General features: G+C 45.7%; 1 protein-coding gene and 1 pseudogene across 1 annotated transcript in view; one reads left to right on the top strand and one right to left on the bottom strand.

Moving 5' to 3' along the window:
- Nucleotides 1-6,298, bottom strand: part of LOC144275555 (actin, alpha cardiac muscle 1-like) — a 43,296-nt pseudogene extending 36,998 nt beyond the window's left edge.
- MED13L (mediator complex subunit 13L) overlaps nt 1-12,418 on the top strand; it is a 445,177-nt gene that overhangs the window by 134,668 nt on the left and 298,091 nt on the right. The window lies entirely within an intron of this gene.

The following is a 12,418-nucleotide window of genomic DNA, read 5'->3' as shown; positions in this document are numbered from 1 at the left end:
AAAGGAGAAGTGTATGTTGCACGTGTTTGTCCCTGCCTCTTTTGTGGTTTGGAAACAGTGGGTCTTGCAGAGATGGAAGAAAAAGATACTGGTAGTAGAAAATAATATACTAAAGAGAATGGCAGGAAAGTGGAGGGTAGACAGTGTGTTCATGGAAGGAATTAAAGAAGATGAACTTGGGACCCTCAGTGATAGGCTGGCGAACACACTTTTGAGATGGGCTTGAATATACAATAAGAATGGGAGAAGAATGACCAGCAGAGAAAGCATGGGAGGAAGAAGGCAGCAAGAAAAGGTGTGAAAGACCAAAGATACAATGGAAAGAGAAGGACTGGAACTCCAAGATATCAGAACTAGTGCCATGGACTGGAAGGAGTGGTGAAGAATTGTGGACACCTCCTACCTTCTGTAAAAGGGAAAAGGATTTGAGAAGTGAAATGAAGGGTAATGAGTATCATATTAAATTTTGGGATGCTGCAGCATCAGATTAGAATAGCAAAACAAGTAGCAGAAAGGGCAGTGGGCTAAATTCATCTTTGGTTTCTCTTCATTGACTAAAATGAGTTACACAATTTGCTCAGGGATGAATTTGGCCCAGGATTTTAAATATAATGACTGAAAATCGGAATGTTTTAGTGAAGGGCAGTGATATGATTTGGATTATCACACCTGTTCAGGGGCTTATCTTGCAGACAATAAGCATTTGTTCATTTTAGCGGGACCTGTTTGCTACAGAGAACAGTAAGGGCAAACATATGAAACTTATTCCTTTGACAGGCCATGCCAGGTTTATTTGTATACATAATGACCTGTGCTTAACCTTTGAATTGCTTGCAATGCAACACCAGTACTGTGACTTATTTGGTTTTGTTTTGTATTTTACTCTGGGCCAGATGTGTGTTTAGATGTACCTTTTTTTTTCTTGAGCAATCTAATTTATGTGAAATTTTTATGTATTAATGTATCTAAAAAGCCCATAAAACTGAGGCTGTTTGTTGATCACGTGAAATTCCATGCTTTCCGTACACTAAATATTGTTGTATGTCTTTCCATTCAGGCCTAGCGCTAGGCATTAGGAATAATTTGAAGGTTTACACATTTCTGTAAATCCTAAGAAGAAATATATAAAGTGCAATACAGTCTGTTTATTTTTAACTTAGTTGCAAGATTTTCCTGTCTTCTTGCACTAAAGACGTGATGATATGCTCCTTTTTGATATCCAGAATATTTCATATTCTGCCTTGTAATTGTCCTGGCAGTTGCCTCTTGCACTAAAAAAATCTTCTTTTCTCCTATAAGCGAATATTTCCTTGTGGAACTATCTGCATAGAATGATAGATAGAAGGGCAGTTAGAACTTTGTGCTGCCCAATTGGTCTGTGCTTAGTATATTTCCAGGGTTGTGATTGAATGGGCAAGTGGGGTTCACTTGAATGACCAGCTGTTAGGCTTGCTTCCAAGCAGAAGCAGTTGTTTCTGTCCAGGAACCACATTGCTAGACGATCATTGCCTAACGTGCCATTAGTATGGCCACCAGTGCCATGGGTTTTTCTTTGAGTGCTTGCTCATGTCGATTCCATTCTAGGTGTCTGCGCGCTGGGCCGGCTGTGGTGCTCTCTGGAGTGCTGTGTTCATGCCGTGGTAGATCAAGCGCTGCCAGCCCTATGCCTTCTCAGTTCCTTCTTACTGCCAGTGGTGGTCAGTCGGAGCGCCTTTCTTGCTTAGCAAGTTAGCAGTTGTCTACCATTCTGAACTTCGTGCCTTAAAGCCGTTATAAATAGTTTGCTTTTGCTAGTCTTAAGTAATTGTTAAGTAGTTGTTAGTAGTTAGGGTGAGAGTGGGACTTTGCCCCAGGTGGGGCATGCCCCAGTCTTCCGGGTTCAGGCCCTACTCAGACTGCAGCCTATACCTGTGAGTGACCTCCAAGGTAGCTGCCTTAAGTGACTGGGGGAGTCACACGTTAAGGAGCAGTGCTGGCTCTACAAAAACTTTTGGCCCTGCACTCAGAAGGAGCAGGACACTCCTGATGGAGTCTGCCCTCCACCTGGCTTCCAAGCCGTCCAGGCAGGTCGCATCGAGAGTCTTAGAGCTCTGCCAGCACCTGACTCCTTCTGGCACTGTTCGGCATGCTGGTGCTGAAGAAGAAGGCCAAGTGCTCCCCAGCACTGAGCCTGCCCACCAGACTGCTCTGGAGCCACGCGATTGGGCCTCCCTGGTTGGGGCGCCCAGCCCCCTTAAAGGTCTGCCACTGACTCCTGGGAGCGGTATGGGACCTGCACTCCTGCCTGCACCGTCATCATTTCAGGCTCCCTCAGTGCAGAGAGAGCACAGGTCTCCTCCTGCTCTGATGATGAGCCCAGTGCCGTAGGACCCAGCAAAGGCTCCTCAAGAGGGCAAGCCCGCCGTTAAGACCCTTCAGGGCACAGGGGAACAATGCTGGTCATTGGACAGAAGGCGTCGATCTTCCCTGCTGCATTGGGAATCCTGGGGCCTATCCCAATTGCATTGCCAGTCATCCAGATGAACTTCCAGATCCCCGGAGTGCTACTCTCTGGTACGGGGCCGATGCTCCCCAAGCTATTCCTGGCACTGCTCACTTTCTCAACGATTGTCCTCTAGGTGTTGGTCCCGATCACCAGCATGGTGGGAATGTTCCCTGTCCCGGTACCAGTCTCCTTGGCACTGGTACCATTCTCCATGCTACATTTACCGTTCAGTTACGCCTGGGCAACGGGCACCTGTAGCCATGACCAGCAAACAAACACAGGCTTTGATGGCTCCTTCCTGGTCGCTGGAAGGAGGTTCTGGTATGGAGGGCCAGTTCAGCCCATTGCCACGGTCCCTTCAGCATGACTGGGCACCGGAGCCCACTCCCTGGTTGGCAGCACCACAATTGGCAGCACGGCCAGTGGCCAGTGCAGCGGTCTTATTGGAGCATGTGGGGTGTACTGGTTGTGACGATGTCTCCTTCACAGTACTCCTCGGTGGCCGTGGCGGAACATCAGGTGGAGGCCCAGCTGGCACCGGGCCTGGTACTGGAAGCCCATTCTGAGATTGGGGCGGAGGAGCCTGTGCCAACCCAAAGCCTCTTTCTCTGATGGTTGTCAAGACCCCAGCACCCCCACCAGCGGTCCAGTCTTCCTCATCATCCCCAGATGAGGCTGTCATGGGATCTTCTAGAGCTAGCCTGCTGGATAACTTTAGAGAACATCGAGCCCTTCTCCGGTGGATGGCTGAGAACTTGGGGCTCTAGGTACAAGAGATGGCAGAGCAGGTGGACACCCTCTTCAGTGTTGTCTTGGCCTCTACGTCCACCCTTGTCGCCATGCCTGTGTATGAGGGGTCCTCAAGATAGCTAAGGCCTTGTGGCAGACCCCCTCCTCCATCCCACCCACTTCGAAACAGGCTGAGAAAAAATACTTTGTGCTGCCCAAAGGTTTTGAATACCTTTATACCCACTGTGACAGGTTGGAACCCCACCACCACCCGGGATGCCACCTGAAGTGTTAGGGTTTCCCCTGAGCCTGCCTGCTCCACTAGCCTGTTGTGCTGAATCAGTCTCTCTGGCCAATGTCAGCACACACACAGATAGGGCCGCACCACCTGTAGAATCACACAGAGTCTGCAAGCAGCTCTCTATAGGAAGATTCAACTAGGAAATTGCCCTTTGTCCTTGTTCTTTAGGTGTTTCCAGCAGTCATTATGGGTGCGGATTCAGTGAAGAGTGAACCCATATCAACTTACTCCCCACCCTTGAACAAGATTTACATAAGGTGGGAATCTTTTTTTTCCCAGTCTTGAACTCCCCTTCGTTTGACTGGAAAATTACTACAAGTCCAAGATGGCGTTTAGTACCAGGTGACATAACCTAGTAGTGTCACAGCAATGTCCCAGAACTTCTCTCAGGAAGGAGAGAAATTAGTATCTTCAGAGTCATATTGTTTCTTCTTAATGGCCCATCAAGGTTGATGGCCTGTTGTCTGGTGGGTGTTTCCCAAGTCCACACCTAGTTGTAATTGTTACATAGTCAATTATTTTTGTCTTAACTTTAGATACAGAAATGATACATGCATACAAATTGGATAATAACATTCAGTAAATTATAACCTTTCCAATGATACCTTACAAGACCCATCTTGCATAAAATGTATCTGTTATGCCATATCCATATCCTAATTATATTTCCGTAAAGAATATGGGGTGTAACGTCACAGCCATCCACCTCCCGGGCTCGCTAGTTTTATCTGCGGCCAACAAAAAAGACAAGCAGGCTCCCACCTCCTTGTCTCCCAAAAACAAAGATGCTAAGAAACTTGATTCATTTGGGAGAAAGATTTATTCTACCACCCGTCTGCAGTTTCAGGTGGCGAATCATCTGGCCTTGCTGGGCTGGTACAATTTTGATCTCTGGGACGGTCTCAAAAAGTTCCAGGAATCCCTCCCTCAGGGTTTGGTCCAAGAGTTTGGCATTCTGGTGGAGGAGGACATGGTGGCGGCCAGATTCTCCCTGCAAACGGCATGGGATGCAGCAGACTCGGCGGCATGGGTGGTTTCCTCAGCAGTGATCATGCAACATAATTCCTGGCTCCAGATGGCAGGCCTCAATCCAGGAGCTCCCCTTTGACGGAGTTGGTCTGTTTTCGGCTCAAACGGACGCCAGGCTGCATGGGTTGAAGGAAACTAGTGCTACCCTTCGCTCGTTTGGCATGCATATGCCACAGTCAGCGAGGAAGCCCTTCCAACCACCGCCACCCCGAAGACCGTGGCAGCCTAGTCAGAGACCTACAAGGAGAATGGATGCTAGTTTTAGTTGTCGTCGCCCTTCTTCCTCCCGCTCGCCAGCCCAGCTGGAGCAGCCAAACACCCAGAGGGCCAGCAATGATCATTTTGAGGGTGTGCCTGAGAGTGACACCCCAGTCAGTCAACCAGATCCTACCCGCCTTTTCCTCAACTGCCTTTCCTCCTACCACTTGGCCTGGTTGCGGGTTACATCAGACCGCTGGGTCCTGGATATAGTGGCTTGGAGCTATACCCTGCAGTTCTTGCCCGCCCCTCTTTCCTGCCCTTCTCCCTCCCCCCCATTTTCGCGTCCCTCTTCAGGGGCCCTTCTCATGAGCAGCTCCTTGTTCAGGAGGTATAGAAGCTCCTTGGCCTCCATCATCTCTTCCCTGGATCTGGGGGATGGGTATGCCGCTCTCGACTTAAAGGACAAGTACTGTCATGTCTCCATATTCCCGGGCCACAGGCACTTCCTGCGTTTCATAGTGGCTGGGCGTCACTTCCAGTTCACAGTGTTACCCTTTGGCCTGTCTTCAGCCCCCAGGGTTTTCACAAAATGCATGGCAGTGGTAGCGGCTTACTTGAGACTTTGGGGGGTCCAGATGTTCCCACATCTTGACGACTGGCTCATCAAAGGCAGGTCTCCGAAGCAGGTCCAACAGAGCCTCGACCTGGTGCGATCCATCTGCGACGACCTGGGCCTGTTAATAATCACAGAAAAGTCTGTGTTAACGCTGGTGCAATGCATAGAGTTTATCGGCGTAGTCCTCGACTCCAGGAAAGCCAGGGCTTTCCTTCCAGAAGCGTGCTTCCAGGCCATGTCGGACTTGATTGCCGATGTGCAGAGCCACGGCTTACTACCGCCCACATGTGCCTGTGTCTGATGGGTCACATGGCCGCATGCACGTATGTGGTCAGCCACGCCCGTCTTCATCTACGACCTCTGCAGGCATGTCTGGCCTCGGTCTATATCCCCAGCACACTCACGCCCTGAAATAAGTGGTCACAGTGCTGGGCTGCCTCCTCTTGTCTTTGGACTGGTGGTTGGATCCAGAGTCAGTGCTACAGGGGATTCCCTTCATGACCCCATTTCTGACACTTACCCTGGTTTCGGACACATTGAAACTGGGCTGGGGAGCCCATCTGGGCGAGCTCAACATCCAGGGCTATTGGCAACACAGTAATCTGGCCCTTCATATCAACATCAGGAGCTCAAAGTGGTTTGCCTGGCCTGCCAGGTGTTCTTGCCCCACTTGAAAGGCAGGGTGGTGTAGATCCTGATGGAGAATATAGCTGCGATGTTCTACATCAACAGGGATGGCAGAGCCAGATCTTCGGCCCTTTTTCGGGAAGCGCTCCGCCTCTGGGACTTTTGTGTGTGACATGCCATTCATCTTGTAGCTGCCTACTTGCCTGGAGCCAAGAACATGTTGGCAGATCTCCTCAGCAGGACCTTCTCGTCTCACCATTAATAGTTGCTCCGTGCAGAGGTGATCTTCCTCAGGTAGACCTGTTCGCATCCAGACAGAATAGGAAGTGCCTCGTGTTCTGTTCTCTGCAGGCAGGGACAAGGGCTCCCTGTTGGATGCCTTCCTGATTCTGTGTTCGGGAGCGCTGATCTACACCTTCCCGCCAGGGCTGCTAATCCGTGGAGTCCTACTCACGATAAAGCAAGACAAAGCAATGATAAAGCAAGATAAAGCAAGACAAAGCATAGCGTTTGCGTGGCCTCGTCAACACTGGTTCGGCATGCTGCTGAGTCTCTCGGCAGCGACCCCGCTGCAGCTACCTCTTTGGTTGGATCTGCTGTTCCAGAACCATGGCAACCTGCTGCACCCGAACCTGGAGTTGCTGCACTTGGCAATGTGGCTGCTGCATGGCTGAGTGTGGACGAATGGGGGTGTTCCGCTGGTGTGCGGCAAGTCCTGCTGGGCAGCAGAAAACTGTCCACCAGGGCTACATATGTGGTAAAGTGGAAGTGGTTCACGTGTTGGGCTGTGGACCGACACACGTGTGTGGATGAGGCCCTGCTGCAGGACATCCAGGACTGTTTACTACACCTTAAGCACCAGGGTCTGTTGCTATCTTTATTCAAGGTACACTTGGCGGTCACTTCGGCGTTCCACCCTCGGCTTCAAGGCCGGTCGGTCTTCACCCATCCCATGACTGGGTGCTTCCTGAAAGATTTGTAGCACCTTTACCCGGATGTGTGGGAACTGGTCCCCCCTTGGGACCTGAATCTTGTGGTCTCCAGGCTCATGGGACCCCCTTCGAACCCTTGGTTTCCTGCTCCCTTCTGCTTCTCTCCTGGAAGGTCTCCTTCTTGGTTGCTCTAACTTAGGCCAGTAGGGTATCCGATACCAGGGCGCTCACATTGGAGCCGCCCTATACGGTCTTCTATAAGGATAAGGTCTAGCTGTGTTTGCACCTGGCCTTTTTGCCCAAGGTCATTTCCCAGTTTCACGCTGGTCAAGACATTTACTTACAGTCCTTTGTCCAAAGCCTCATGTGACGGATGAGGAGTGCAGGCTGTGTACCCTGGACATCAGACGGGTGCTGGCCTTCTACATTGATAGAACAAAGCCATTCTGTAAGTCAGCACAGTTGTTGATTGCTACTGCTGACAGGATGAAAGGCTGCCCAGTGTCAGCCCAGAGAATCTTGTCTTGGATCACAGCCTGATTCCGCTACTGCTACGAGCTGGCAAAGGTGCCCCACCGGCGATTGTGACGGCTCATTCGACTAGGGCACAGACATCATCATCATCAGCCTTCCTGATGCAGGTGCCGATCCAAGAGATCTGTCGGGCTGTGGCCTGGTCGTTTGTCCACCAATTTGCATTGCACTACGTGCTGACCCAGGAGGCTCGAGACGATGCTGGCTTTGGCAGAGCAGAGACTGTGAACTCCGAGTCCACCTCTGTTGATTCTGCTTGTGAATCACCTAGAATGGATTCGACATGAGCAAGCACTCGAAGAAAAAACAGTTACCTGCCTTTCATAACTTGTTCTCAAGATGTTGCTTATGTCCATTCTGTTACCCACTCTCCTGCCCCTGTGTCGGAGTTGTTGGCAAGAAGGAACAGAGAAGGTGTGGGGCTGGCGGTACCTGATACACTGTGGCATGAACGTGGCACTCCAGAGGGCACCACAGCCAGCCCTATGGGTACCGTTAACACAAAAATCTCTGATGGCCGCGCATATGGGTGTGCACACACCTAGAATGGAATTGGTATGAGCGACAAATCTCGAAGAACAACAGTTACGAAAGGTCAGTAACCATTTTTTCTTCATTCGTGGCAAGAAAAGTTTTCTGGGTACAATCTTGGCTGGTTGACATTTCAGATAAATTGAAGTTAATGACAGTTCTCAGAGATTCAGGTCTCTCGGGCGACAGTAGATGTTGGTGGCAAAGACATTACAACAGGAGCAGTTCACAGTCAACAAACCTAATGAACCTTTAAGGTTTGTTGGATTCTAGTCATTTGGTTGGCGCTAGAAGTGAAATTGCATCTAAGATATCTCCAATAGTTTCTAGTCTCTGACATCATAACTGCAGAAAACCAGTAGGTAATATCTCCCATTTCGTAAGCTAAAAAGTATGTCTTTTGGTGGTGAAGAAGGGAAGACATTCCCCAAGGTCTGCCTCTTTCAGGAATTGGCATAGTTTAAGTCACTGGAGATATAAATTTGATCTTAGAGGGGTGGGAGAGACCATGTTGGGGATTAAAGTATACAGGGTCTTTGGCCTGACATGAAGAAGGAACTTCACCTCAATCTTCATGAGCTAAGGATGGTCAGAAAAGCCTTATTAGTTCTGTAACATCTCTGGTAGATCCACGGTGACCTGCATCCTATTTGGCTTTATCAGTGCTAGTAAGTCTAATTTTCCTCACAGACATAAACCTTCCAAAGACATAAACCTTCCTTCCATCAAAGTTCTTCACGTGCTGGGTCTAGAGAATTCCAGCGGGCTTTCTAAGGATAGGGGGCATCCACCTGGCAGTAGTCTTCCATCAAGCAAGCCTTCTACAGTATAGTTACTTGATCTGCAGATCCATAAATGATTCTCCAACAAAAAGAAAGGAGAGTTTGAATGCTGAATGTCTTCACAGTAACATGGGATTTTCAACTGTCTTAGACCTTTCTTCTATTCCCATTCATCTGGGTGATGATAAAGGCATGATGACGCCTACCTTCCACATCAGTGATATTGGTGACCTCAGGCTGGCCCAACAGAACGTTGTTTGAAGAACTCTTGGAAATGGCTCAAGGTTTTAATTTTCTTTTTCCTTCAACACAAACTTCTGTTCCAAGACCCTTATCTAGTTGCCAGCCTATTCAGAACTTCTACTACATTGTATCACATCTGGACAAAATTTCCTGGTTGATTAAAAATAAAAATCTGTAGCCTTGTATTTGAGGTAGCCTCTATCCCTTCTACTTTGAATTTCCTACATCATGTATTTAATAACTGCATTATAGTTAGAATTTTGAGAATTCACAAAGAAAAGGAGTACTTGTGGCACTTTAGAGACTAACCAGTTTATTTGAGCATAAGCTTTTGTGAGCTGCAGCTCACTTCATCGGATGCATTGGTTAGACTCTAAGGTGCCACAAGTACTCCTTTTTTTTTTTGGCAAATACAGACTAACACGGCTGCTACTCTGAAACCTGAGAATTCACAGTTTAGCAACTAGCTTCCTAGATGAAGTCTAGTGTAGGGCACTGCCCCTTCCTTAAGACAGCCTTTTGCAAGTGCTGTCTGTTACTCTGTTGAGCTTTGATTTCATTTTCCAACGGCCATGCAGGCCTCCTGATCTAACTCTAGCTACTCTTGTACTGTATATTTTTTTTAATGAAAAATAGTCTTACTATATGCTGGGGGCTGAAGTAGGTAGTTAGCAAATGGGTGATTTTATTTATTTATCAACCTTTCATTATTTTTCATGAGCACAAAGTTTTTACATACCTGTCTTACATTCCTCCTCACAGCTTTCTTTGTTTCACATCAATCATGTAATCTTTCTTCCAAGTTCTTATAGCTAATTTAAATGCTCTAAAGAGTTGCTGTGACTTTTTCTTGAGGTTCATAGGCCTTGGATTGTCTAAGTAAAATGACTAGGGTCATTATTGGTCTAGGGATACAAATTGGGGTTATAGTCTCTTGTTTTGTCATCGCCAAATGGCATTTTGGAAGCCAAGCGCCAGAAAGCTTTCCCTGTATGACCAAATAAAGCTCAGACTCCTGGAACAGTGTCCCCATCTTAGGAAACTTCAGTGAAGGAATTTGGTAAGACTGGCATTTGGTAGCTAAGACATGTATTTGAGACGTTAAAGGTTAGACATAATATCCTATTTGTATGCAGCCTTTGGAGATGGCTACTGTACCTTCATGATCTAATTGAGTTGATACTTTTCGTAGGCAGTAATAGGTCTGATTAGCATGGCAAATTGCCTTCCTGTCTTATGAATCATAGTTGTGGGAATTGCTACTGAGATCACAGTCTGAGCTTCCAGACCCTGCAGATACCCCTCATGACAAGGTCTGATGCTGTTCTCCCAACTGCAAAAATCCCGACATCCCCAAATGACACAATGCTTCATGCAACCTCTCTTACAAGTTGCCATACTATTTTGACCCAGTTCTACAATACCCAAGAGCTGTAAAAACATTGCATAAATGGCCAGTGACAGTACCATTGTCTATTTTTATTTAGAATAATAAGTGAAAATAATACAAATCATTTTAATGTTATGATTTAGATCATGCATGTACAAACTTGATGAAATTCTAAAACAGTGTAGTCTGGATAAGGTCATACATTAGCTCACCAGACTTTACGTGAAGTGAGCTGTAGCTCACGAAAGCTTATGCTCAAATAAATTAGTTAGTCTCTAAGGTGCCACAAGTACTCCTTTTCTTTTTGCGGATACAGACTAAAACATCTATTGTTGCTTCTAGTCTCTCCTTTCACTAGCTATAGCAGTTACCATGGTGGCAAAGACCATATCAAGAGAAGGATAAAGATGACACCAAAAATCTTAAGCCTATTGGTGGCTGCTACCTATGAGTTTGAAGACAGGAATGTCTGTCAATTCAGAATTGGTGAAATGGTGATGCAAAAGTCATAGGAACAAATAATAATTCCCACATCTCACTACAGAGAGCCCCTTTGTAAACCATATCATTTAATGGTTTCTCCACAGCAACAGACTTACGGTGAGAGTATCTGAGAAGACTGTAAAAACACACAAGGAATAGAAACAGCAATAAAGTAAAACAAGAAGAAAGGTTGAGTATTTCATCTAACAGTGGTAATTTTATGAACATCTCATATACTGTGCTTAGCTCCACATATAGGAGTGCCATCTAGTGGCACACCACAGCTTAGATATTTTACCTAGATCTAGATACCATGGAAAAGATCTGACAGAATAATGGCTGACCTAAAAGTTCCCTGTGCCTGTTGTGATTGTTACCTGACAGAAAGCAAAAGGGAGTGCATGCAAATTTGGAATGAGTAGATGTAAAACAAATAACAAAAGCTCCTGATTATAGTACCATTTTAACATTTACTAGTTAAGCAAATAATAAAACAGAAAAGATCAGCTATTTATAACAGACTTAATTTTCTCTCTGGAATATATATGTGTAATGAACTTGACTAATGATTACATATGGCTGCTTTTCAGAATTAACCAGTACTTAACAGTACAGTATCTTACAGTAGCAATTAAAAATATATTTAAAGTTAGTTTGGTTCAGTATCCTTCTGATCACATTAAAATGGAGAATTGCAAATCACAGGAAGCAAAAAGCCCTCCCTGGTATGAAGAGCTGGCTAAGGGAAAAAAGCAATAATAACATAATGCTTTACCCTTGTTATAATTAGGCTTGGCAGAATTCAGTGTTTGTGTTTTATAATTTTGACAGACATCCATGTTTATTTTAAAGCATTTTAAAATGTATTGACTTAAATTTTCACAGTTGTGCAAAATTGTATTTTAAGCATTTTTTCCATTTTTTTGTCAATTTAAATTTTCACAGTTGTGGGAAATTATGGGGGATGTTTTTGAGAATGGGGAAGTTGGACAAATATTTCATGACAGTAGACCTTGAGATTAAAAAAATTAAAGCTTATAACTGTTAAAATACAAATCGTTAACATCACATGTCAAAATATACAAAACAAATATCTTTAAATCAAACTCTAGTAAGTTCTCAAGCAGCAGTTCTTTATATTGCCTATCTGTAAATTTCAATTATCAGTGGAAATATTTTTGTATGTGTACAGTAAAAATGATTACCGATATTCACCAATAAAAATCTAGTTCTTCCAAGCCTTATTGTAACCCATGTTCCTAAAATGCACTCAAAATTCTTGTCTTTTGATTGTATTTCAGAGTTGTATTACAGTGACAGTTGAAATCTAGTACGATAGGGAATCCATATGTGCAGCTAATTCTTTTGGAGGCTGGGAAGGTACAAAAGCAATTTTACATCTGAATCAGTGAACAAGCACATTATGGAATGTGTTCATTCTTAAGAAAAGTAAAGCATTGCACTGATAAATCTGTAGTTGGGAAATTACACTGCGACCAGAAGGAGTTTGCATTTCATGGTGAAGACTGTTTAAT

This window comes from Eretmochelys imbricata, chromosome 15 (assembly GCF_965152235.1).
Source record: "Eretmochelys imbricata isolate rEreImb1 chromosome 15, rEreImb1.hap1, whole genome shotgun sequence".
Taxonomy (NCBI): domain Eukaryota; kingdom Metazoa; phylum Chordata; order Testudines; family Cheloniidae; genus Eretmochelys; species Eretmochelys imbricata.
The sequence above is the reverse complement of the archived record's forward strand: the minus strand, read 5'-3'. Positions and strand labels throughout refer to the sequence as shown.